Source organism: Peromyscus eremicus, chromosome 5, assembly GCF_949786415.1.
Source record: "Peromyscus eremicus chromosome 5, PerEre_H2_v1, whole genome shotgun sequence".
Taxonomy (NCBI): domain Eukaryota; kingdom Metazoa; phylum Chordata; class Mammalia; order Rodentia; family Cricetidae; genus Peromyscus; species Peromyscus eremicus.
Window position 1 is genome coordinate 92,052,896 of NC_081420.1, and position 25,671 is coordinate 92,078,566.

Here is a 25,671-nt window from a genome sequence, read left to right on the forward strand (position 1 = left end):
ATAGCTTACATTATTAACAAATGTTAAACTCTTGGTTCCCCTAAATTGAAAGACTTCATAATCAAATGCAACCAAGATTTATGAAGTGCTGAGAAGGGACCTAATATTTCCTACATCTCACCCCTCGGGGACTCCGACAACAGTAGTGGAAGACAGGGCTTTTCAACCTTTCTTTGTAGATGAGAAAGCCAAGGGCTCCCAAGTCCCCTGGATCCTGAATCCAAGTACATGTCAAGGATGTGAAATAGGATAAAGCATTCTTTGACAGCTCACAGAACAGGCATGGTATGTCACATGTTCACAGAACATCGAGTTTTAACAGCATTTCTGAGTACTTGTTTTTCCTTTTCTAATGCTTAGCTGCTATTTGATCGGTAACGTCATTGACTGATGTGAGCAGCATCAGTCTGAATTGCTTCTCTATCAGGGAATTCACTGGTTTAACTCTCAAATCTTTTAGTATTCAAAAAAGCTTTCAGTCTCAAGACTTGTAATTGGCCTAAAAAGCAAAAACTACTTTTTAAAAGAAATGTTCTGGGTCAAATATTTAAACAAAGTCGTGTCAACTAACAGCCAAGCTTGTTACTTGGTGAAGATGCCAATCATGCAAACAAAGGAAGAAACCCCAAATACCTTCAGAAACCCGGTCTAAGTGTCTTAGAACTCCAAAGAGCTACACTCATCTTCCACATTCTCTATTGACCATCCTCTAGTCTTAGTAGCCTGAACTATGACCTTGAGATGTTGAGTTAACTTTCTTCTCAGTCGTCTTCCACTGGCAAACTTTTTAGACTTGCATGTCACCTTCTAGACTTCTATGCATGAATTCATGATGAAGGATGCTGGGCTTGACATATCAGAGACAGTGATGAATACTGAGAGTCATCTCCCCTTCTCCACAGACAAATTACAGTGTGTTTCATGTTGTTTCTCCGCATGGCTACTTTCTTAGTGAACACCAACTAGCTTGCACCCATCTTCATCATAAATCCCAGCACCCTCACCACTACCCAATGGAGCCTCTCTTCATATACACATTCACTCATCTATTAATCCATCTACCTTCTCATCTACCATCCATCCATCCATCTGTCCATCTGTCCATTCAGCCACCCACTCATCCATCCATTGACTCAGGTATATTTATCAGACTCCCACTATCTGATACACTGGAGGGATGGAGTCCATAAGGTAACCATGCCTCTGATGTTGCAGTGTTTATGTTAGTAGAGGGGAAAAGACAGTATAACTCTCCAGCAAAGAAATGCCAAATTCTGATAATCTTATACAATCAGTTTTGTCCCCTCAAAATATTCCCTCAATCTCCCAATAGAGAATGGGAGGGAAGAGAGGGAAGTAGACATTGTTGTCAGCTGCTTTGGTCTGGCTAACCTGTAATCATCTCCCCTAGTAATTTCCTTCAAGTTTCTATCATGTCCTGAGATCACTGTGTTTGTTTTCTTGTTTACCAGCTGATGATCTTCCCTTGCTCCATGAGGGTGGAGGCTCTGTAAAGAGAGGATCAGTGTCTAGGCTGTCTACCCCTGAACTCTTAATACAAAACAAAGTCCTTGGAATCAATACTCCTCCAGTGCAGAGGGGAGCACCACATATTTGCTGAGCCAATGAATGACTGTCCCCCACAAATCTTATGAGGGCAGGAACACTAGACTAAATTTGAGCTCAGGCTTTGCTCGCCAGCATCCACTCAGGGAGTGTTGCTCTTACTTTGTGTTGTAATCATTCTAAATGCCCGTCTACTACCTAGATAATCCTTAGGTTTGGGAGAGAAGTCTTCTTCGTTTTAATAATTTAATCACTAGTTAACAATTAAATCCAAGTGCAGGGCTAACATGATGATTTTGCAACTAAATATTCCCCCCACCCCACCACCAACCCCCACTCATCAGCTCTCTTCCCAGAAATAGGTGTCTAGCATAAAACCCATGTACTTAGTAGCTGGCTATAAAAGTGCATGAATAATCTCTCACCTTGATCAAGGAAGAGCGAAATGGAAAACTTAATCCCCAGGTGGCTTCATGGGAACTGAAAAAAAAAAAATAAATGGAGCTGCTGACATTGTCCAGTGCTGATAACATTTTCCTTTTATAAAACAATCATTATTTTTGTGCTCACAGCATGCTTTGTAATCACTTCTGACCATCATTACCTACATCAGCATGGTCTTTTATCCATTTTGAAAAAGCTGCAGTTGAGGTCAAGAGTGTCCAAGGACCTCCTACTTGAGACAAGACTAAGCCCTGGAGTGGGTGAACATTCATAAGAGTCTTTGCTGTGCCTGCTAATGCTCCCCAGTGTAGAGGGGAGCATTTGTATTCTGGGTGGGTTTTCCCCACCAAGAGAAATGCAGCATCCCCAAGAAGTTGTTGTCAGGGTCAGAAGGGAAGACTGAGTTTAACATACCAGGACCCCACCCCCACCACATCTCTGTGCAATGGCCCTGGCAATTAAGGATGTCATCTCTCATCCCCAAATCGTAGACAAGGTGGGGGCAGTTGGATGTCACTGGAGGAGACAGAAGATGGATAGCCCTGGGAGGTTCCTCTGTCCTATCGATGCAGACAAACTCGTCTCTCTGTCTCATTGTTTACATCACCTTCAATTTGGCCAGATGGACATCATGGAGGAAATTTCGTCTGGACCAGGATTCTTAAAACACTAGCAAAAAGAGCTGGCTCTTGGGAGAAAGGAGGATGGGGCCATTAAAAGTTGGGAGCTGGGGCCATTATGAAATGGCCAGGGCTGCATTGACACACAGGGGGATTTCTGCTCGATAATGGGAAATGTGAACACAGGTTAGTGCTGTGATTACAGCATCCTGAAGGGGGTCCCTAAGAGGCCAGGGATAGATTAAAACTCACTCAAGCAAAGCTGGGGGGAAGGGATGAAAGTCTCCCCTTCAGACTTTGGGAAGACACCCATGTGAGAAGAGATATTTTACTTCCCACATTTTCAAGAAGTGCCGTTTTTGAATGCCACACTGGAAAATAGCAATACTTACACACACTTAGAACTGCGAGACCTGTACTGATTGGGATCAATTATATGAAAGCCCAGAATTGAGATGTTTGGAATATTCAATGAAACATTTGTTGTTCTCTAGTATGGCAAGATAGCTGAGTATTTTATTTCTGGGGTACAGTTTGGCAACATCTATCAAGAACCTAAGAAAATTCTGTAAAAGCATGCAAACATGAAGTTGGAGAGATATCTTAGTAGGTAAGAGTGCTTGTTTTCTAAGCAAGAAGACCTGAGTTTAAATACCTAGCAGTAAAAAAAAAATGCTGAAAATTAAACTCCAGCCCTTGGAAACAGACAAACATATCTCAAAGATCACTGGCCAGCAGTATAGCCAAAGGAGGGCTTCTGATTCAGTGAGAGTCCCTGTCTCATGGTAATAAGGAGAGCAATAGAGAAAGACATCCTGTATCCTTCTCTGGCCTCTGCATGGGTGTACACACATAGCACACACAAATATACAACACACAAACACGCGCACAAACACACAGAACCTCATACAAAAGCATGCAAATTTGTATTTTGAGGAAATATTTTATGTATATATGAGAAAGTCTCTCTTTGTGGTGTGTGTGTTTGTGTGTGTGTGTGTGTGTGTGTGTGTGTGTGTGTGTGTGTGTATGCTGGTAAAAAAAAATACAGAGGGTACTTTAAACATTTACTAACAGAGGAAATGGCAAAATCAATTGTGTATTCCTACCATGGTACTTAGTAAACCTTTAAATACAAAATCATGTTTTCCAAACAAAGTTAATGACATGGGAGAATGATTATGGCATGCTAAGTAAAAAATGCAGGTTACATTATGAAAACAGATAGGATGCAATTCCAATTCAATACAGAGCAAAAAGCTCAAACAGGAATAGATACAACTGGTCATAGTGGTTTTATCTACCTGTCAGGATTGTAGATGATGGCTTATATTCTGAATAGTTTTCAATGTTTTCTGAAGTATCTATCTACTAGTATGTATTTTATACATGTATAAAGAGGTGTGTGTTATGTGTATATGTACATCGGAACATGTAGTGTGTGTGAGTGTGTGTGTGTGTGTGTGAGAGAGAGAGAGAGAGAGAGAGAGTTAGTTCTTTTTTGTCTTCATTTATTTATGTCAATCATCTAACATTCAATGTATATAACCATTTATTTTCTATGTATAAATAGATAGGTGTTATGCTCAAATACATATATAAACACATTTATGCAACCATTTATTTTATTAAATATTTTTATCTATCACGACCTTTTTTGTTATAAAAATTAAATACTGTTAGAATACAAAAAAGAAAGATCATAACTGTATAGAAAGTCAGGCTTTCCTGAATTTTCAGAAACATGATGAGACCAAGCCCAGACCACAGGAGCCTCTGGCTTACACTCTGTCTTGGCAGTTGCTCATTGCCAGGCCTTACTGACCCCAGGTGGGGAGGACAGCAAGAGGCTTTCCCTTCAGTGGGAGGACAGTGCTGCTTGCCCCAGGGTAGAAGTCCTGAACCCTGGAATTCCACCAGGTGAAGACTACATCCTCATAGCTAAGAGTACTAACGGGACCAGTAAGACTAAAGACTGGCTTTGACTACAGAAATCTGGTCAGTTCATTCATAATGCTCAAGTTTTGCTGCACATGAGGGTTCTCCTGATCACATTTGGTCCACAGCACTCTCCAGCTGATAGAAGGTTAGAAGCAGCACGGTGTACTAGGAAGTCTGGTGCGAGTCATATTCTACCGCTGTGACAAAATCAGTTTCAAACAGAGCACAGATTTGTGTTGCCCCACTGTACATGGTCAGCTGGCTCCAGCGACTTGTAGATGGGATGAGGTGGAACAAAGAAGTAGATACACACGGAAACAAAGCCTGTCGCCTTTTGGCAGCTGGGAAGCAAAGCAAAGAACAGGGAAAAGTCCAAGCCCCGGTACCCACTTCAAGGACAGGGCTCACACAGACTCAGTTCCTTCCACTAGACCCTACCTGTGAGTGTTACTACCACCTCTGAGTGGTGCCCTAGATGACAAGCAAGCCTTCCCCTCAGGGCCTTTGGAGGATACTTCCGGAGGAATTAGAGCCATGGGCAAGTGCATACAATGATTTCGAACCTTAATTTTAATTTGTTTTAGCCCTGTTAACCTCACACAAGGCAGTTAAATACTCCTAATGTTCAATTCCATTACCTGCAAAAATAATACTAATCTTCCAAGATGAATTTTTTTAGGTCACAGCACCAAATGCACACTTGTCATCCTTTTACAAGCTTGGATCTTCCCTTTTGGGAGCAGGGGTGTCTTAAGTGTCTAATAATGTGGCTTTATGGAAAGTGTGCAAACATTTATAGGAATTTGCCACATGGTGCTTACCCTCCCTCCAAAAGCTGGGCAGTGGACTTGATGTGCGGGGCCTGATCTCAGAAGGCTGCAGTGAATCATGCAAACGCCTCAAGTACCCAGTGCGGTACAGACTCAAGAAGTCCTTAGTTTCCTTTTTAAAGTCTGTACAAGCGATGCAATGGGAATGATAATCAGAAAAAGAAAGATCCCACTCTATTCTCAAACCTCCCCTCAAACTAATCTCTCTCCCCATTTTGCTATATTTCTCCCTTCTGGGCCTTGGATACTTAAGTTTTACAAATTCATAATCGTTATATTGATATGCTCCAGAGAGAGTTGTTCCGCGATCAATTTCCTTCCCTAGTTTCTTTTTCTGCTCTTCCTCCCATATTACAGAATTTCTTTGTAAAAATTAATTCTCAACCATTCTATGAGGCTCTGCAGCCGGACGTTTTCATGCTTGCTAACTTATTAACGAAACCAGGTCATTGTTTAGATGGTAACTCTGTTCTTTCTTACAAAAAGTATCTCAGTTGAGACTCATCCAGAGGAGTGTTAGGCATGGGCCTGAAGTTCCAACTGCCCAGGAGACTGAAGCAGGAGGATCACATGCTCATGGCCTGCCTGGATGACAGAGTGAGTTCAAGGCCAGCCTAGGCCACCTAGTGGGACTCTGTCTCAAAATAAAAAAAAAAATTAAAAAGTAGCTGGGCATAAAAGCTAGGTTGATAGAGGGTTTGGATATCATATATGAAGCCTTCAGTTCAACACCAAGTATGGATGAATGAAAGAAAGAATGAATGAATACATGGATGAATGAGAAAATAAATAAGTGTATGGGCTCTAATAATAGAGACATACAAGTTCAATTCAGACCCAAGTTCTAAACTCAGTCAAGTGATGTGCATGCCAGATAGATACCCCGATACTGTTTCTCTTTTCTGTGCACTGAACTAGATAATCACAGCACCCACCCAGAATGCAGATGTGAGGATGAAAGGATATAATCACGAATAAAATGCTTAGCATGGCCCAACATCGAGTAAGGGTTACATTACTGTCAATTACTCCCATCATTATCACTGCTATTAAATATATTAGATAAAGGCATTTAATGACGACAGGAAGTGAGAGGAAGCCAACTCCACTTGGCCTGAACTGACCCTCAAATCAGACCAAACCACAGCTTTCGGCTAAGGATGAGAAAGAGAGAGCACTGTATGCTATGCTCTTCACTGCAGTTTAGCCTAATGGATACTGTAGTTCCATGGTATGTGGCCTGTCCACCTTCAGTAGCATGGTGAATCTGTGAGTTCTTGCTTGAGATGAGGACACAACTGGTTAAAATCAGATCCACCTTTTCCACAGTTTGTAAGTGTTTGAAACCTGCTTTCCAGTTTTGGGGTGGCTCTACGTAGATTGGGGGTAAGGGAGGGGTTCCCATTGCCAAGCTTCACTTGGGGAAGCATGTTCTTGCAAGCCTCAGCAGACTATCCTGATTTCAGGAGTTCAGCTCAGATAAGCTTTGGACAAAACACCTGAGGCTGATGGGAGGCTTAATTGAAATGAGCCTGAGCTTAAATGTTTTATGAGGTACGCCCATTGCTAATTTCTTTGGCCAAGTTTTTCTGTGCCTTGCTGTGAGCACCTGAGAAAGCCAAGACTTCCCTGGGATGCTGCAGTGTGACCTGACTGCAACACTTTGCCCGATGTCAGCAATCGAGAGTGTCCAAGGCACACAGTGTAGACATGGACAGCCCTACAGCCTCTTCTTACTTCTTAGTTCAGCACAGGAGCCATGGTTCTTGGACAATCCATCTCGGAGTTCTAGAAAACCCAGGACTCTCGGTTTCCTTAGCCAAGTCCCCAAGGCTGGGACCAAATTCTCTCTCAAACATAATAACTCTGACGAACAAGGCAACACCTCACCCAAGCACCTTGCCAATCTTCCGTGTGAACTGGAAATGAGACAGACTTGTCTTGTGAAAGAAGAGAAAAAAATGTCCAAGCTAGCCTGGCATGTCTGAGGCCCTAGAATCAAACTCCAGCACTGGAAATAAAAATGTTGCCTGTTGGGCAACCCGAATGGGAAGCAGACGCCTTGCCATCTTTCAGGGGGGTTGAACAAGGCCCTTTTACACTAGTATTCAAATCATCCTGGAAACATTCCCTCGATGACTTCAAACCTTTAGACTGACAATTTCCAAATTTATTTATTTGCTATATGAAGAATCATTAGACATGTATGCCAACAGGTCCATTAGAAAACTCACGTCGGAAACCTGATGCTGGGGCCATGTTTATGAACCAGAGGAATTTTCAGAATGTCTCTTAAACCAACAGTCGTGAACTGAAAGACACAAGCCAGTTAGGCAATAGCACCTTGAAAATTCTATACAACATTTATGTGCTGTGTAGAATGTTTTAGAATAGTCACAGCAGGCAAAGAACATCCCATTAGCTTAATCGACCTAGTGTCCAGTTTCTCTTCCCCTCCCCTCCCCTCCCCTCCCCTCCCCTTTGTTCTCCTTCTCTCCCCTCTTCTTCTCTTTGTAAACTCATCATGTATGTGTCTGTTTGTGCACGTGTTGGAGGCCATAGAATAATCTTGGGTCTTGTTCCTCAGGTACCCTTAAATTTTTTATAGGGAGAGTATCATCAGGAAATGTAATTTTCAGAAGCCCGTTTTTATCAGGATTTCTCTGAAAATGAGTCCAAGAGAAAGTCACCAAGGGCTAGTGTGTCATTAATGCTGATGCTCACATCTCAGGCACATTATCATGCAGTCTCCACACCAGCCCTGTAGTTGTGGGTGCTTTATAATCCTACTGATGTCCAGTGCATATGCAAAATTAGTACTAATAACCTAAAACTCCCCAGTCTGAAACATTTCAGTATCTGAAACTTTCTGAACCCTGACATGATGCCTCAAGGGGGGAACTCCCATCCTGTACTGGCCACTTAGGATACCTTGCAGTGAAAATACATGTATGTTAAAAACACTGCCCAAAGTTCCTTCCAAGAGGGATGTCTCAAAGTTGTTTATGAAACATTGGTGAGTCTCATCTTTACACTTTCTTGGTTCCTCTTCCTTAAGGCATTTTCTTATTCTTAAGCAAGCATAAGAAAAAAAAAATCTGGAAATAATCCAAAGTACTTCTGATCCCAGACACTTCAGATTAGTGACTCTTGCCCTGTACTAAAGTTTCTGTAAATGTTTTCTGATTCAAGAAGAAAAGAAGGCTATGTCTACTAAAGACCTACTTCCAGCTGAAGGGAGGGCAGCAGGCATGTAGGTGGTGAATGCTACTTCACTAGGCTGATGTAAAGGATTGTGCGAGCTGCCGGATTTGAATGTGGGTTGTAAATGTAAGGCCCAGACAAACACGTGCATTGTCAAGTCCCTTTGTGCTGTGTGTGCCAATCAAACAATTCAACCTCTCTCTCTCTCTCTCTCTCTCTCTCTCTCTCTCTCTCTCCTCTCCTCTCTCTCTCTCTCTCTCTCAGTGATGTTGACACATGTCAAACACATTAACATTCCTATTGAAATGACTCATTGGCTCAAAAGTCAGTGCAGAAGCCCAGGAGGGGATGCTAGAGAAAGGCAGTGTGGATTGAGAAGATTGTGACCTGCAGGCTTCTCTCTCTCTCTCTCTCTCTCTCTCTCTCTCTCTCCTCTCTCTCCTCTCTCTCTCTTCTCTCTTCTCTCTCTCTCTCTCTCTCTCTCTCTCTCTCTCTCTCTCTGTCTCTCTCTCTCTCTCTCTCTCTCTCTGTCTCTCTCTCTCTCCCTCATTGTTGTGTGTGATGTCTATCTATCTATCTATCTATCTATCTATCTATCTATCTATCTATCTATCTCTACCTCATTGTTTCTCCCCCCCCCTCTCATTGTTGTTATAGAGAGTAGTAGAGATACTGCCATTACTGTATTGTTATTTATAGCAACATCATTGTTGCACTGAACATACAAATCTATCTGAGACTCCAAGCTACTGTCTGAGCAGGAAGAATGCTCTTCTCTGGCTGCACAACCTCAAGTCCCCTCTGTTGCATAGTGTATGATGAATTCTACAGCATCTTCCCTGGCTATTGCTTCAGCCCCATTCTCTTATGCCTTTCTCAAGGACCTGGTCTACCTGTTTTAGATTGATATTAACATAATAAGGCTGGATGCTTGAGTCAAGTTTGAGTGATGGCCTCCTGCCCATCAAAGTCCCCTCTCCAAGCTGGTCTCCCCAATTCAGTGAGAGATGTTATCTCAAAAAGCAAGGTGGACAGCTCCAGAGGTCAGACATCCAAGGTTGACCTCTGGCCTCTACACACATACATGGACACACCCAGAGAGACATATACACACAGGTGAATGCCCACACATGAACACACTTCTTCACATACTTGACATTTGTTATTGATGTTGTTTGTTTGGTTTAGTTTGTGTTTTAGAAGTATATGGTTATGTTGGGGAATCTATCATTTGCAGCTAAACTGACCCGATTTGGATCAACAGGTCCAACCTCTCTCTTGTGAGGTCATCACAGAGCACCCTGGATGTATGCTCCTCACTGTGGGTAGAATAGCCTCTCTCTCCAGGGAATGGTCTTAGTCCCAGAGTCCACAATTATGGTGACCAATGGATTAAGCTATATTCTCTGCATCAAAGTTCAAGGTCAACTTCCCATCTCTGTCATTGTCCCTGTCCCAGGATGACAGATAGTTGTCTTTCGTCATCTTTAACTTTCTTGCACACATCACTCCTAATAGGTAGCTGGAATGCCATTGTCTGTCACCCGGTTATCCTCTGGGTCTGAGCTACCACATGTTCTTTCTGAAGATTAGCAACATACGGGTTTAGAGTAGGTCTTGCCCAGGATAATACATGTCCTATTTTCTATAACTTTGTCCCCAAGGTGAGATCTACACTCACCAGTCTCTTTCCTTCTGCTTCAGACCTTTAAATAGACATTTGCCCACATTAACAAGAGTAAAAGCTGGCTCACAGGCACAGTATCACAGTGTCACTGGACAGAAGGGAAAGCGTCAGTCCCTGCTTTCTAAAATGATTAATTACAGAAATGACTGTGGCTCAGACAAAACCACTATTAAAGTTAACAAATTTTTAAGACTTATAATCCATTTCATGGATCCTCCCAAGCAGTTCCCCAAGGAACCATCTTGGTCTATAGAAGCATATAGAGGGTCATGCTGGATGTTTTCATCAGACAGGATGATAGCATTCCATGCTTCAAAGTCATGAAAATACTCAAAGATTTGATTTTTCCATATTTTTCAAGACTCACCAAGGTTCCCTAGGCCTAAGTCATAGTCCTGATGGGTGTCACACTATTGCTGTTTAAGTTCAGTGGCTTAGCCAACACATTGTGACCCTGCTCTGTAATGACGCACTGTGGCCATATGCCCCATCTCCACAAGTCCTGGGCTTGCCGCCCATGCTGTCCCCACCCCCGACTCCCACTCTATACACAAGGGCCTCAGCAGGCGTGACTTAATTCAGACCAGCTGCCTTCCTTCTGCTGCTCCAGATAAACACAGCCCTGAGTGCACTGTGCTAGCTCAGCTGGCCCCATGAGAGAAGAAGCCCAATCTCAGATCCACCTAGCAAGGCTGCAGCATTCTCTCATGGGACACTTGATCCGGCTTTCCAGTTCAAATCTGCTGAGAGTTTTAATGCTGTGGTTTGTCTTGTCTGTTTACGACACCAGTATCTATGGCATCTCTCCCAATAAGAGGTCATAAGGACCTTCCCTTGAACTCTGGTTTCTGATGCTTTGGGGGTGACCATCCACTTCTTGGAAACTACTGCTACCCCCAATAGTTAACTCCATATGTGCTGTGAAACTTAGACAGAGAGCATTAAAAAAAAAAAAAAAAAAAAAAAAACTTGTACACTTTGTGGTGACATTTGGTAATCTTTTACACCATGTAATAAAAGAGAGATAGATGGGAATTTTGAAAAATAGATTTCTGGTTGACCACAAGTGGAGAGACTGTTGTTAGAAACTCCAACTCTCCCTGAGATGCTCTGCCAGGCTGTCAGCCCTGTTGTCTGACTGTCTTCCTTCTCTGGGGTGGCTGGGAAGGCCTGTCTGATTTTGGGGCCTCAGTTCTTCCTTTGGCACCATTCTGCCTCATCTTCTGCTAGTAGATGCCAGACATCCAAACCCTGGTTCTGCCATGCATTGCCAGGGGCAGCTCTGAATGCTATAGTCAATTCACCTAGACAGGCAGCTGAGATCAATAGCCTCAAACAAACCTCCTCCCTTCCTCACTTCCTCTCTGCCTCCCTTCTTCCCACCCTCCATCCCTTCCTCCCTCCATCCCTCTCTCCCTTCCTCCTTGTCTCTCTTCTTTCTTCCCCCTCTTTCATTCTATTCTTTACCTCCTTACCCCATCTCTTCCTTCCTTTCTTACTGTCTCCCTCCCTCATTTTCCCTTCCTCCCTCATTCCCCTCCCTCTTTCCTTTCCTCCCTCCTTTCACTTCCTTCCCTCTCCTTCTCTCCTTCCCTCCCTCCCTTCCTTCTTTCCTCTCTTTCCACTCTTCTTTCTTTCTTTTTTTCTTACATGTCTTTAGCTCATCTGGGAATCACTTTGATCTCATCAAACTGAGTGTACCATCACTGCTTACCTAAGCACACAAATATTAGTCCTCACCCAGCACTAAGAACTCTGAGGTTCTTCTCTAAGTATCTTCTTTCTCCATCTGCTCTTGGAGACACATTTCCTTTCCATTCCTAATGGCCTGAGCCTCTGCGGGAGAAAACCTGGACCATCTCCAGGATATTGCCCCCCTTTCTTAAGAACTCCTAATATCAAAGGCCTTGTTAAGGAGAATGATCATTCTCTTTGTTGGATGATTGCTATCCTTGCCTAATCATATCAAAAGTCCCCTTAAAAATCTAGAAAACCTCCTGGTTCTTCTGGTAAGTTCTATACTATGTGTTCTTAAGAAACTTTTCAGCTTGACTTAAATAACGTTATGGCTTCTGATAGGCAATATGAATACCCCCTTCCTGGAAAACCTCAAAAATCTGTAAGCTTTGAGGTTCTGTGTCCTCATGCTTCTCTATGGATTCTGGGTTCCATGTTTTCTGTCTGCCGTCAGCCTGGATACAGAATGGGGCTTTTACTGCTTGACGCAGACTCCACCACATGGAACCTTATAATCATTTTGGTATAATTTTATTTTGGGTGTGGACTGGGAATGACTACATTGATTTGTAAGCTCTGCTCCATCTTGTTCATTCCATTCCTTCTTCCCTCCCTCGCCCAATCCTCCTTATCTCCCGCCCCCTTTCCTCTGAGACAATAAACACATTCTTCTCTAGGCTCCCTACAAAGTGTGATATTCCTTTCAGGCCCTTGGGACCCCAGTCTGCATCGGAGAATCCTGTGAGGGCGTTTTCTATGTGTCTTCTTCCTCGAGAGACAGTCTGGTGAATTCCTTTTCCATTATGGAATTAAACCTAATTACTTTTGATTTAATTGCACTTATCTTGGTGGGCACAATATTCTTTGATGGAGAAGATGGGAGAAAGAAATAAACAAAAGCATAAAGGTGAAGCATGGTGTAGGGGGAGGGGGAGGGAGAAAGGAGGATGGAAGAAACTCTTATTTACAGAATTTAGGTCTTATCCTCTGAAACTGTTTTTAAACTTTCCTAGGAGCAGATGCTCTTGCGCATGTCTTTGGAAAGCTGACATTGTGGAGTTTTTCATCTAAAGGCCCTGACCTGAAATGACCAATAAAGTTACACTTTGTACCCATGTCCTTGATCTGTTAGGATCCATTACAATCTCACTTTGAAAACTCTTCCAGGACATACCTAAGCTTGGGGGAGTTGATAATGTCATATGCAACTGATCATATACAAATCAGTTTATATAAACTACATTGGGACCATTCTGTCAGTTTGAGTAGCTCATTTGGCTCAAGAATCTGAGGTCATCTGAAGTAACACCAGTATTGGATAGTAGCATTAGAATACCAAGGTTCTTTTCAAAGCCAACCTAAATTTGTAAATAACATACAAACTATGTTGCCCAATATCTCATGCAAGAGAGCATTGGCTGTGTTACTGAGACAGTAGCTAGGTGTCTTTGAAAGATGTTGTAAATGATACAATGTTGGAGAATTCTTAGTACTTTGCTTGGGGCCAAAAAAAAGGATAACAGCTTATCAGTTGGAGTCATGGAACAAGCACCTCATCATGTGATGTCCAATGTATTCCAGAAATACCTTACCTATGAAGAGAGCATCTAATCCAGGGGTGAGGCAGGAGGCAAAGGCCAGCAAACAGGATGACACTGATCAAGCCAACCTCAGCTGTTCATAAAGCCACTGTCACAAGTATGGCTCATGACCCAGGGTTCACTTCTGTTCCTTCCTTCTGAGTGTCATTCAGTCAATCATCCCCCTTCCTCTACTTGCTTGCTTTAGAACATTTTAGAACAGTGCCCAGCTGGAGCAGATCTTGAAAGCAGCCAGAGCTCACTGGTCTTATCCTAAGAATAGGGACTGTACTCATAAATCTTAGAGTAAGCATATGAGCAGCTGAACATGACTGAAAAAGAAACAGAGAAAGCATGCATGAAAGCAGTCCAGTATACATCATGCATGGCTTGAAGAGCCTCTTGAAATTGATGGGTCCTGGTCTACCGTGTTGCTGCCTGACTCAGAGCAGACTCTGATTCCATGTCTTTCTTATAAACTAGTCCCTTGATGTCTTGGTTGGTATCCCCACCCCAATCCTTCAATAGTACCTTGTATCAATGTGCTAGATTAGACTCAAACTCACTATGTAGCTGAAAATGATCTTGAACTCCTGATCCTCTTGCCTCTGCCTCCTGAGTTCTGGGATTCCAGACCTGTACCACTGTGCTCAGTTTACCTGATACTACAAACCAACCCAAGACATCCTACATGCTAGGGAAGGGGTCTGCCAACAATACCTTCCAGTCTCCAATCCTTGTCTTTCTACTCTTGATTATTTATTAGAGCTGACAATTAACTATCCCAGACTCTTCTAAATATTTTTCCACTAAATGAGAAAATCTTACAGTCAGAAAATTAAATTCTTCTCAGGGAAATCTGAGGCTTCTAATCATGTGGCCATTGTAAAATGTGGCCATTTGTCCATGATTTTGCTCCCACACTCTCATTTCTTTCAAGGTCCATGCAAGTCAATCAAGAATCTTGTAAGACATTCACTTATTTAAGCTAATAAAGGTATGCATTGTTCTTCACATAAAGCAAAAGTTTAATGTCTTCTTTGAGTCCAAATAATGCTATTTCATGAGATCAGATCTGAGCAGAAAGTTCTATAAAGGTCTTATGCAAAGGTCAATCCTCTTTGTATCCATAGCTGGGTTTGCTGGTACTAAAAACAAGCTTGGGCAGGATCTGTTCTACAGGATCTGGCTAACTCAGAGGCCACTGTGCTGATGATGTCATCATGTTCCATGTAGTATTAATTTTCAAAATCCCAAGGAACATCATGAGGACACTGATTTATCATCTCATAATTCATTGCACATACTACCCTTACATTTGTAATCAAGAGAAAGATAACAAAACACTTTTGGTGTGAACTGGGTTTGGTGTGCTTTGAGCTCTGATTCATGACAGTTACATACACTGGATGAAAAGAGAGTCATGCACCCTCCAGAGAGATCTTCCAACTTGTTGCTGGACTTGCCTGTTAATAAATGTGACTTAACCTTCTGTAGCATTCCTGAGGTCAAAGGAAAGGACTCCAGTGTGCACACTGCCACGGCATGGGCCTTCCATTGTGTAGCCAGGGCTATGAAAAACACTCCAACAGCCTCCATCCCACTGTTTAACGCACCTTGGGAGCCTTCCCTTCATGTCAGGGGTAGTCTAACGTGACATATCTGCAATTAAAGGGTGATGTCAGTTGACACAATGCCACAGAGCCCAGTTAAACATTGTTCCTTAGAAAATAAGAGCAGGATTCAGTCCTGAAAACATTGGTAGTGGTCCAGGGGCTGAGTCATTTGGCTCTCTCTGAGCGTCTCCGCTAGCTGGAACTTGTCAAGAAACACAAGTTCCCTTCACACATGGAAACAAGAGACCAAGAAGCAGGGGAAAAAAAAGCAATTTTAAAAGAATACACTGCTCTGAGGATCCACAGTTCCCCTCACAATTCATGTCAATTCCTATTTGTGGCTTTTAGGGGAGGTCAACAGCTCTGCCAGGTGAGATAGGCAAGAGCGAAACCCTTGTGTTCTTTCAACATGGAACACATCACTCAGGTGACTGGGGTTTTCTCTTCCTGGTTCCTGCAAAGGAGCTGGAGATTGAAAGATTAGCTTTACTCTAATTTATGAGCACCTCTCATCTTGATGGGAGTACTTGGAATCTGTTAGATACATATTAAACAATACTGTCATGACAATGTAAAGACAGAACCAATGGCTCCCTACACAGTTCAGTGTGGTTGAAATTGTATACATAACCAAAAAGCGAAAGAAACAACAATGACAAAAATAGCCACCCATCCAGAGAGGGAATGCTGTCTCCTGCCACTGTCACAAGTGAGTACAAACTTTAAGCCTTAAGACCACACAACTGCTTCATAGCAGAGTCCTGGAGACCAGACGTTTGCCATGGGTCTCACTGGGCTAAGGCCAAAGCTACAGTAGGACTGTATTCCTTAGAAGGCTCTAGAGGAAAAAATATTTCTTCAAACTGTAGGGGCCAATTGGATCCCTGGCACACTGCCGCTCCCTCCATCTCCACACATAACAGTGGTGGCAGCAGTCCTTCTCAGACACGTCATTCTGATGTCACCTTCTGCTCCCCCCTCCCACTGTCAATGAAGGCTGTGATTCTGTTGGACTCACTGGATAATTGAGGATAATCTCTCTATGTTTAGTCCAGCTGATTAACAGCTGTAATTATACCTGAAAGTTTAATACTCCTTTGCCATGTGAGGCAACACAGTCACAGGGTCCAGGGCTTAGGGCACAGACATTTTTGGATGAATACTATTCTATCAAAGGTATTTCAAATCTACCCTGTGAAACCAGTCAGGTGAAGTCTGTAGCAAATGTGAATGCGTCCTTTGCCTTTTGTTTTTCCACAAAGAAAAACAGCTGAAGCCTCTTCATGCAACATTTCCAAGAGAGAATGTAGACACAAGAGTCTTGAGCAGGAGGAGAAAGGTGGTTTTCTTATAATGCCTTTGGTTACGAGCCAAAGATTCTTAACTAAAAATTTGCTGAAAGTACTGCTATAAACAGACGACTATTAAAGTTAAATAGTCATCAAGTTAAGTTAAATTCAATTTAACTTAAATATTTATTAGGAGTGAAAGCAAACATAAACGTTGAAAACTCAAATCCTTATTTCTTAAGTGTCTCATTTTACAACAATGTATTTCTGGCTGTTGGGAGGCAATTTCCTTGGTTTTATTAACATGCAACAGAAGGGTTTGTAACTCTAAGCTGGAGTATCTAGAACCAAGAGAGTCGGGGGAAAATAAAATACAAACTCAGAAAACCCTGTTGCCTGGGAGCTTAAAGAAGTCAGACAAAGATGGCCAGCTCATGAAATTCAGTTAAACAGGCCCATTGAATCCTTTCTTGTTAAAAATGATCAAATAAATGACACCATACATTCAAAAGCTTTAGTTAGTGCTGAATTTATACTTGGCATCATTTGGTGTAGCAAAAGGATGCAGCCATTTTGAAAGAGGAAAGCCAGTCCACTCTTATTGTGAAGTGTATATTTCTATAGAGTTAGACAATGCAAGTGTAAGTACTTAAAACAATAAAGCTGTTTATGGTGTGTGTAACACTGGGTTCATCTATCCTATTAAGGACACACACACACACACACACATACACACACACACACACACACACACACACACATACAAAGAGGGCCTTAGAGATCTATTAATTTTTCCAAATTCCAAATAAACATACATTTAAATCTTGGAAGACTGAGTCCTGGCCTGAGCTCTTTGCAGCCTTCTGGCTACAAAGATTGGTGTATTTATCTAAGAAGTGGCAATGTAATGCAGTGCACATCCTCGGATGTTCATTCCCATTTCAACAGTGGCACACCAAGGTTAGGTCATCGTGAACTCCTACTGGTCTTTAAGCGAATTCTCCTGGTGTCTAAGCATATAATTAATTTAGCTAGCAGCAGAATAACAGAAATGAAGCCTGGTCTATGGAATGTGAGGAAGAGTGAGCTGGACAGAATCTAATAGGCTCCTCCTGGTACACTCTGGAACTCACAAACTCAGCTAGGAAAACCAGCCCCTGTTCATCCACCCCTGAAAGAAACAGCTCAAAGGCTGGACACAAGAGTCAAGGTGTTGATCTATTTTGAACACTCCATGTGTCTCCTCTTTGTTTCCAAACAAGTGGACATTTATCCTAGGGATTCCAGGGACAAGGTTGAAATATCATTATTTTAGAGTTTTATAATATAATCTGACAATGCCAATTTTGCCTTCAAAATTTTGCAGAATTGGTGCCTGCAGAGCTATCATTTGAAAAATGATTTTCTATATAGGAGATCTTTTACTAGTAATTAAAATATAGAAGAAAAATTAAATTGCATTTTAAAAATTGTGGGTGTATACCCATGTGTGTGTGCTATGGCATGTATGTGGAACTTGTGAGAGTCTGATCTCTCCTTCTACCATGTAGATTCCCTGGGATTAAACTCAGATTATCTAGTTTGGTGACAAGCATGTTTATCCACTGAGAGACTTGCCAGTCACCATTATTTATGTAAATATCTGATTGTCTCCTCATCAGTTTTTGAAATTCTGTTTTCCATTTATTAATCTGACTAGTTTTGTTGAAAACTGATTTATCGTGGATGTACCATTTCACTCCTGGAGTATCAATTCTATTCCATTGACCTGTCTGTCTATCAGTACCACACAGTATCAGATGTGCGTGCACTCAAACTTTGCTATTCTTTGCCAAGATTTTGTTGATTCAAGGTCTTCTGTATTTCTGTCTGGCTTTTAGAGTCAGCTTGCCTGTTTGTGTGTGGAGAGTCAAGAGTAGCTTGTTTAGCCAGGCGGTGGTGGCGCACACCTTTAATCCCAGCACTCGGGAGGCAGAGCCAGGCGGATCTCTGTGAGTTCGAGGCCAGCCTGGGCTACAGAGCAAGATCCAGGAAAGGCACAAAGCTACACAGAGAAACCCTGTCTTGAAAAACCAAAAAAAAAAAAAAAAAAAAAAAAAAAAGAGTAGCTTGTTTTAAGCCTAGTTTCTGCACGTGGAGGTTTACAAGCGTCTGAGATGCAGTGGTTTGAAAGCAATGGCCCTTGATTGGGTGAGTGGAGTTAAGCAGACATTGACTGTGGCAGAAAATTCCCTCTGCTCCTTGGTTTCATGGCACTGGCTACATTCTGACAGAAGCAGCCCCGAGCAGGTGGCAAGGAGAAATTGTTGCTAAGACTAAAATGTGTTACAATCATCTTAGCATTCCTCCCTCCTGCCAAAACCAACTTAAACCAATTGTAAATCTTCTAATGTAAACATATTCTTTCTGTTGTCACCTTCGTCTCTAACGCTTTCCTAACATCTTGTGCTCTGTGTACACAAGCACTCCTTCCTTGTAAGGCTCCTCTCACCCTGCCACCCTGAAGAAGCCCTCCTGTTGTTAAGTAAAACCAGGAAAGAAACTACTGGAGATTCCCAGACCGGGAAAGAGAACAGCTATGTGAATCTCCAGCTGGATGTTGCCTCTTCTTTCAGGGCCTGTCCTACCATCTAGAAAATTCTTTCCCCGTCTCCCCTGTCCCTGAGAACAGGGAAGGATCAGAAATGCTAGACTTGTTTTCTTCCAAAGGATCATTAGGACAAGTAGAAGTGGTTGGACCTTGATCTGCTAATTAAAGAAGAACAAAGACATGGTCTTGTGCACAAGGCAAGTCAGTCACGCATGAATGATGGTCTGGGCAAAGGTTGGGTAGCAAGAGCTTGGACTCAAAGCAGGACATCACAGAACAGCAGAGTGTCGGAATGGCAAGTCTAAAGTGACCTCCACTTTCCCTTCAGATGTACATTCATGTTTGTACAAGCATGGGACATACACAGACGTCCAGGGCTTCTCCTTTTTTTCCCCCCCACACAAGCAGAGCAACACACTTGACTCTTCCATTTTCTCATTTATTCTCCTCCCATTGAAATGAAATGAAAGCAAAATGGAAAGATCTGGGGCCAATATCGTTGATGCCCAGGAGGCTTTATGGACACCTCACCACAAAAATTCAGCTATGACTAATGCTCAGATTAAGTGAGTTTATCAGACGTGAGTCCTCCGTTCCTTAAATGGGTGTATGTGTGTGTGTGTGTGTGTGTGTGTGTGTGTGTGTGTGTGTGTGTGTGTGTGTATGGTTGTCTGTATAGAGTTATCAATAATCTCTTCTGTCTATATACATAAATGTCACTACTTTTATCAAGAGGAAGCTCTCCCAGTGTGTGTATACACACATGTGCATATGTGTGCACAGATATATGTATGTGCTTGTGTATAGGGGTACATATATATGTGCTAGTGAAGTTGTACATGTGTACACATGCATGTAAAGGCAAGAGTACACACTCAGGTGTTGTTTCTGAGACAGCATTTCTCATTGACCTGGAGCTTGCTGAGGAGGCAAGGCTGGCCAGCCACTGACTGAGCTTACAAACTCGGCCTTTCTTCTTGGGTTCTGAGATCCTCACGCAGGTCTTCATGCTTACAAAGTAAACACTCTACACACTAAGCCACATTCCCAGACCTATTTCTTTTGAATCTCAAGTATCCTTAGAGCTCATTTTTAGCAGCGGAAATGATACTGGGCCTTGGGAAGCCTGTGAGAACTTCCATCTTCACCATTTCGGAAGCCAGCCCTCACTGAAGAAGTCTCGGGTTAGACTACTACATATGAGAAGCATGGTCAATAAGAGAAGCACTTGGGTTTATTTTGAAAAGGTGTGTTGTGTGGTTTGGCCTCCTAGGAAAGGCAGACCTTTGTTCTGCAGTCAGGGTGGAACAACTGTGTGTGTGTGGTGTGCTGGAGAGGGGAGACACTGCCCATGGAGTCATATCTGTGCTTGATGCACACCTTCCAGAAACACCCTCTGGAGAATAGGTTCAGGAAACTTTCAAAATGTCTCTGTTTTCAGGGTGAGAACATGTTGTTTTATAGAGCATCATGAAACCAGGCCCTGAGTCGGGTGCTCTGTGCTTCTGTTTGAACACTTCATAGTGTGGGGGATACATTTACTTGGGATACAGATATTGCATTTAGCCACCATGCACATTATGCAATAAATTTTCAGCAGACTCCTGCAGAGCCACCAAATTAGTCCAGGTCTCACCCACATTCCACTCTGTCTCACACTAATCACACAGTTAAGAGACTAGTTGGGCTCGTTAACTCCCCTAGGTCTCCTGGGTAAATGTCAGTAGGGTGTGAAATGGGACCCTCGTGGATGAGAATGAGCTACTCCACAGTCAGTTCATTCCGGCTAAGAAGAATGGGATATCTAAGGATACTCAGGCTCCCTGACATGTTGACTCCATTTACACTCATCCATTCATTCGTTGCACAGATGCCTAATACTGACCAGGTACACGCCTTTCAAAACACATAGCTTTAAACACATTAATACCCATCTTCAACAAACCTGCAAAATTAAGTCTGTTTCTTCTACTACCATCAGATTCAAAGACATGTAGTCACTGATAGAAACAAATAGAAAACAAACAAACAAAAACCAGCAAGGCCTTCTTATTTTATTTTACTTATTTTAGGTTTTGAGACAGCTTCTCCTCTAGGTCAGATTGGTCTTTAATTGTATGTGTAACTGAGGCTGGCATTGAACTACTGACCCTTCTGCTTCTACTTCCTGAGTGATAAGATGGCAGGCCTCCATGGCCACACCCAGCTATGTCCTCATGGTTTAGCAGTCTGTCGCTTTAACCATTTGACCACCCCATCCTATAAATTATCATATTTTAAAGATCTCATTAGCATGACTAACCTAACATTTCCATATGTACAGGAAATTCCCCTTACTAAAGCTCCACATGCATTGCAGTCTGCTTAACTCTTTAAAATGTTATTTACTCTTTATACACAATTTTGAGACATTATGAGAAAGAAAAATCTGTATTACTTGGCACCAATCAGGGAAAGGGTCATAAAAACAAAATCTCTTTGTTGGATTGTGACTAACAAGGAGGTTTCTTCCTAGGACCTGAGGTGGAAGAAGAAACAATTACTGTTCACCAGTTTGGGAAACATTGACATCTGGCTGAGAAGTTCTTCTACACAAATAATAATGAAAGAGAATTGGAGAGACAGAAAGTTCTGCACAGGAACCAGGGCTCTTCCTTTCACATAATCGCCAACACTACCCCATCTCCACCTTTGGGTGACTCAGTTGTGTACGGAGCTTCTTCCTTCATGAATTCCCTCTAGGCAGGTCTTTGAAAAAGCACGTAAAACCCAGCTACATACAATGAAGAACCATGAGTCTTGCAGGTTATTACGACCTCCAAACATGCATCATTATAAATTTTGAGTCTATAATCCTTAACTACATTTTTTTTTTGGTTTTTTAAGACAGGGTTTCTCTGTGTAGCTTTGTGCCTTTTTCCTGGAACTCACTTGGTAGTCCAGGCTGGCCTCGAACTCACAGAGATCCGCCTGGCTCTGCCTCCCGAGTGCTGGGATTAAAGGTGTGCACCACCACCGCCCGGCCGACATTTATAATTTCTCTTATAAAAGCTATATATGTACAACAATATACTAAGGTTTTATGCATTGTCCAAAGCACAAAATCTAAACATTAAGAAAATTAATATACTAATATTTTCCCATTGTCCAAGAGGAGGCCATATGTTTCCCCTTGGGACACTTGATTGAGGTGGAAGGGCACACAAAGTATCATGATGGTACCCAGCTCCAGAGATGGAATGCAGGTCAGAAAAGGATCCATGAGGAAGGTGTCATGTGAGATGACCCAGATGTCAGTGGGGCAGTTCAAATGAGGAAAGAGGATCCTGTTCAAGGACATGCACACTTATTCCATTCCAATAGAGATGGGGTCCAGGAGCTGAGAAAAAAAAAGCAAAGGAAGAGAGAAAGCTGAACAGTTTGTGCAAAGTCCTACACACAACTAAGTTCAGGCTCTGTCCAATGGGCCATAAAGAGCCAACAAAGGAGACCAACAGCATCCAATCTCTCCCCAACCCCTGAAGTTCTAATGGGTGAATCAGCTTTGCAGAAGGTTCAATAGAAGGTGCAGGTTCTTCTGGAAATTTTCTTTAACATGACCCAAGCTCTAGAACATTCTTTCTGTTTCTATATTTGCATGCATCAGTATACATACTCTAGCCTCAGCATGAACAAAATAAAAAAGTCAGCCTTCCAGAAGATTCACTTCCTCATACAAATTCATATATTCATTCATTCAACACACTTTGTTTATAAAACACCTATTATTTGCCAGACACAGTGTTTATACTGGGTAGAGGACATCAACAGAACATCATGGCTCTCTCAAAGGTGTGGGGGGAAGTTACTGAAAACAATGAACTAGTTCATTCACAATCAAGATGTACAAAGAATTGGAGTGAACTATGAGAACATCAGAAGAGCACCATCCTTAAACAGGTTCAGCCAAGACATGAACAAGGAAGAGTTATCGGTCTCTAAAGGGTTTGACAAGAGTTGTTTAGGCTATGAGAATGTCACAAGTGTCTTGTTAGGTAAATGAGAAAAAGGAACTTGGAAGGTTAAGTAACAGGAAAAAACAGGCAAATGATGGCCTTGTACTGTGGGCATGGACCTAATGGTGCTGGCCATACACAGCAAGCCAAAATGGTATCCCATTTTGCTTTCTGTTGCTGTGGTAAATACCATAAACAAAAGCAACTTATGAGGATAAGGATTTATTTCAGATTACATCTTTACAATACTTTGTGAAGGAAGTCAGGGTAGGAACTCAAGGTAGGAACCTGCAAGCAGAGACCATGGAGGGGTACTGCTTACTAGCATTCTACCAGTCGCTTGCTCAGTCTGCTTTCTTGTATAAATCAGGACCACCAGTCCAGGGGTGGCACTACCCATAAGTGGCTTGGCCTTCCTATGTCAACTGTTAATCAAGAAAACGCCTCATAGTCTTGCTTTCAGGTAATCTGGTGCAGACAATCCTTACAAAGTAAAGTTTCCTCTTTGCAGATAACTTTAGCTTGTGTCAAGTTGACAAGAATAAAAATAAAAGCTAACCCGCAAGAATGGGGAGCTAGTGAAGGGGCTTGACAAGAATTGTATCTCATACTATGTTTCACAGGGTTATTCTGGCCACCAGCAGTTTGGCGATCACCATAGGTGATCTTCCCTGGACGGAGGAGCTGGATTTAAAGAAGAGGATGGTGGTCAGGAAAGACACAACTAGACATCTGAGCAGTGACACTGCCAGGACTTGATGACTATTTGGGAAAGATTTGGGGACCAAGCTCCTGGTGTCCCCAGAAAAGTCCACTGAACAAAACATTGAGAAAGTCTCTAGGGGAACAGAGGGAAAAGGTCTCATGTCTGGGCAGCAACAGAACTGCTTGCACACTGGAAGAAGAGAGATCCTTCAGAGGACCTGGAATGTTCTTGGGTCCAAACTCAAAGGGTGGCCTATTGCATTTCCTCTGCCTCCAATAAGTGGATACAAGCCTGATGCTGCCTTCCAAAAGAGCATGGAGCTATTAAAAGCCTTAATGAAATCTGGAAGTGTGGTATTGATCAGGGGTGTTTTCTTCCAGTCACCACTGGGCCCTAGAGTGACTCAGAGAGCCCGATGCAGACATGAATCATCGTTTCTCTCCTACTATTGTCTGTAAAGAGGACACTTACCCAGCAGCTCGGAGGACCACTTGGGAAATGGGTGGGGTAGACTCCTGTTGATTACTCAAACTAGACTACCCCTTCTTGGGAACTGTCCCCATGATGCTCTTCTTCACTAGATCCAGCCTCAAACTCTGCTTCTTCTGTTTCCTTCTCCATAGTTCTTTGATTCTTAAGTGAATGCTGGTACTTTAATCAAGAAAGCACATGGTAAGTTAGGTCTCCACATTAGGGACTTTCATGAGGGACTCAGTAATGCCTCAACATGAACAGTGTTACCTCAGTTATCTACAGGAGAGATGAAGATTGGAGATAACAAGAGATTCATCCCCAAGTCTTATCACTAACAAGTGGTAGGAGCAAGAATATCCCAGCTAGTGAAATAATGGTATGCATTTATATGACACTCCCACAGGTTGAACAAAGATCTATTTGGTATACACAAGCTAATCCACACAGCTCTCCCCCTGTGTTCCCAGGAGGGACAGCAAGAAGGTGAACAAGCCATCATAACTCCCATGAGAATCTCCCATGATCCTCAGAATTGAGAGAGCCCAGATAGAAAGATCCGGGGTTTGAACCCAGGCACTGTGGCTCCTCTTACTGCCCTAGATTCATCTCAGTAAGGTTTCTTCTCATGGTATAACTTTGCACACGCCATCATTAGAAAAAACAATACCGAAGCTAGCACTGAGTTCTTCAGTGTGAATCAAGAATGACAGGTAAGTAGAGCATGAATGACACCCAGGCTCAACTGACTGTGCTCACGCCCATGTGTCGTTCATGCGTGTGTTTCCAAAGACAGAGAGCACAGAACCTTGGATACCTGTCATGTAGTTACCCATGATTTACAACACATGGCTTTAGCCTTCTGTGCCTCAGATTTCTTGCTGATAAAACAAGTCAATCACTTACATGAGTCATCCCATGGGGCTGTTTTATAACATCCAACTCTTTGAGGCTTTCAGCAATCTCAGTCCCTGTCCCCTTTCCAAGGAGAAGAGGTTGAAGGGAAAGAAAGGAACACGCAGGGGTTTCCTTTGCAATCCTGAAGGAAGCTCTTAGCGAAGACACATTTGCTAAGGAGGAATCCCAGAAGGAGCTATGTGAGAACTCATTGCGGTGAGACAAGGCAATGTGTGTGATAGAAAACACAAAGATGATAGAGTCAGTGCTCCAGTGTGAGTCCTTGTCGCAGAGTGAAAGGGGAAATCTAGTACATTTTTTATTTTATTTTTTTTACAGTCTGCATATGCCTCACCCAGAACACACTGCAGGCCACCCACAAAAAGCGTTTTAGACCATTGGCCTTATGGGAAATCCTTCCCCCACAGTGATGAGTTGGACACTAGGGCTCCTACATATCCAAGTATCTGGAATCCAGATAAATAGACATGTAAAAAG

At 42.5% G+C, this 25,671-nt stretch overlaps 1 long non-coding RNA gene across 2 annotated transcripts in view; it reads left to right on the forward strand.

The window, feature by feature from the left end:
• The window catches only part of LOC131910653 (uncharacterized), a 29,310-nt gene extending 5,157 nt beyond the window's left edge, over nucleotides 1-24,153 (forward strand). For both annotated transcript variants that reach the window (XR_009379189.1, XR_009379188.1), the window contains exon 3: nucleotides 23,723-24,153. This is a non-coding gene — a long non-coding RNA (uncharacterized LOC131910653). The remainder of the gene's footprint in view (nucleotides 1-23,722) is intronic.
• The last annotated feature ends 1,518 nt before the right edge of the window (nucleotides 24,154-25,671 follow it).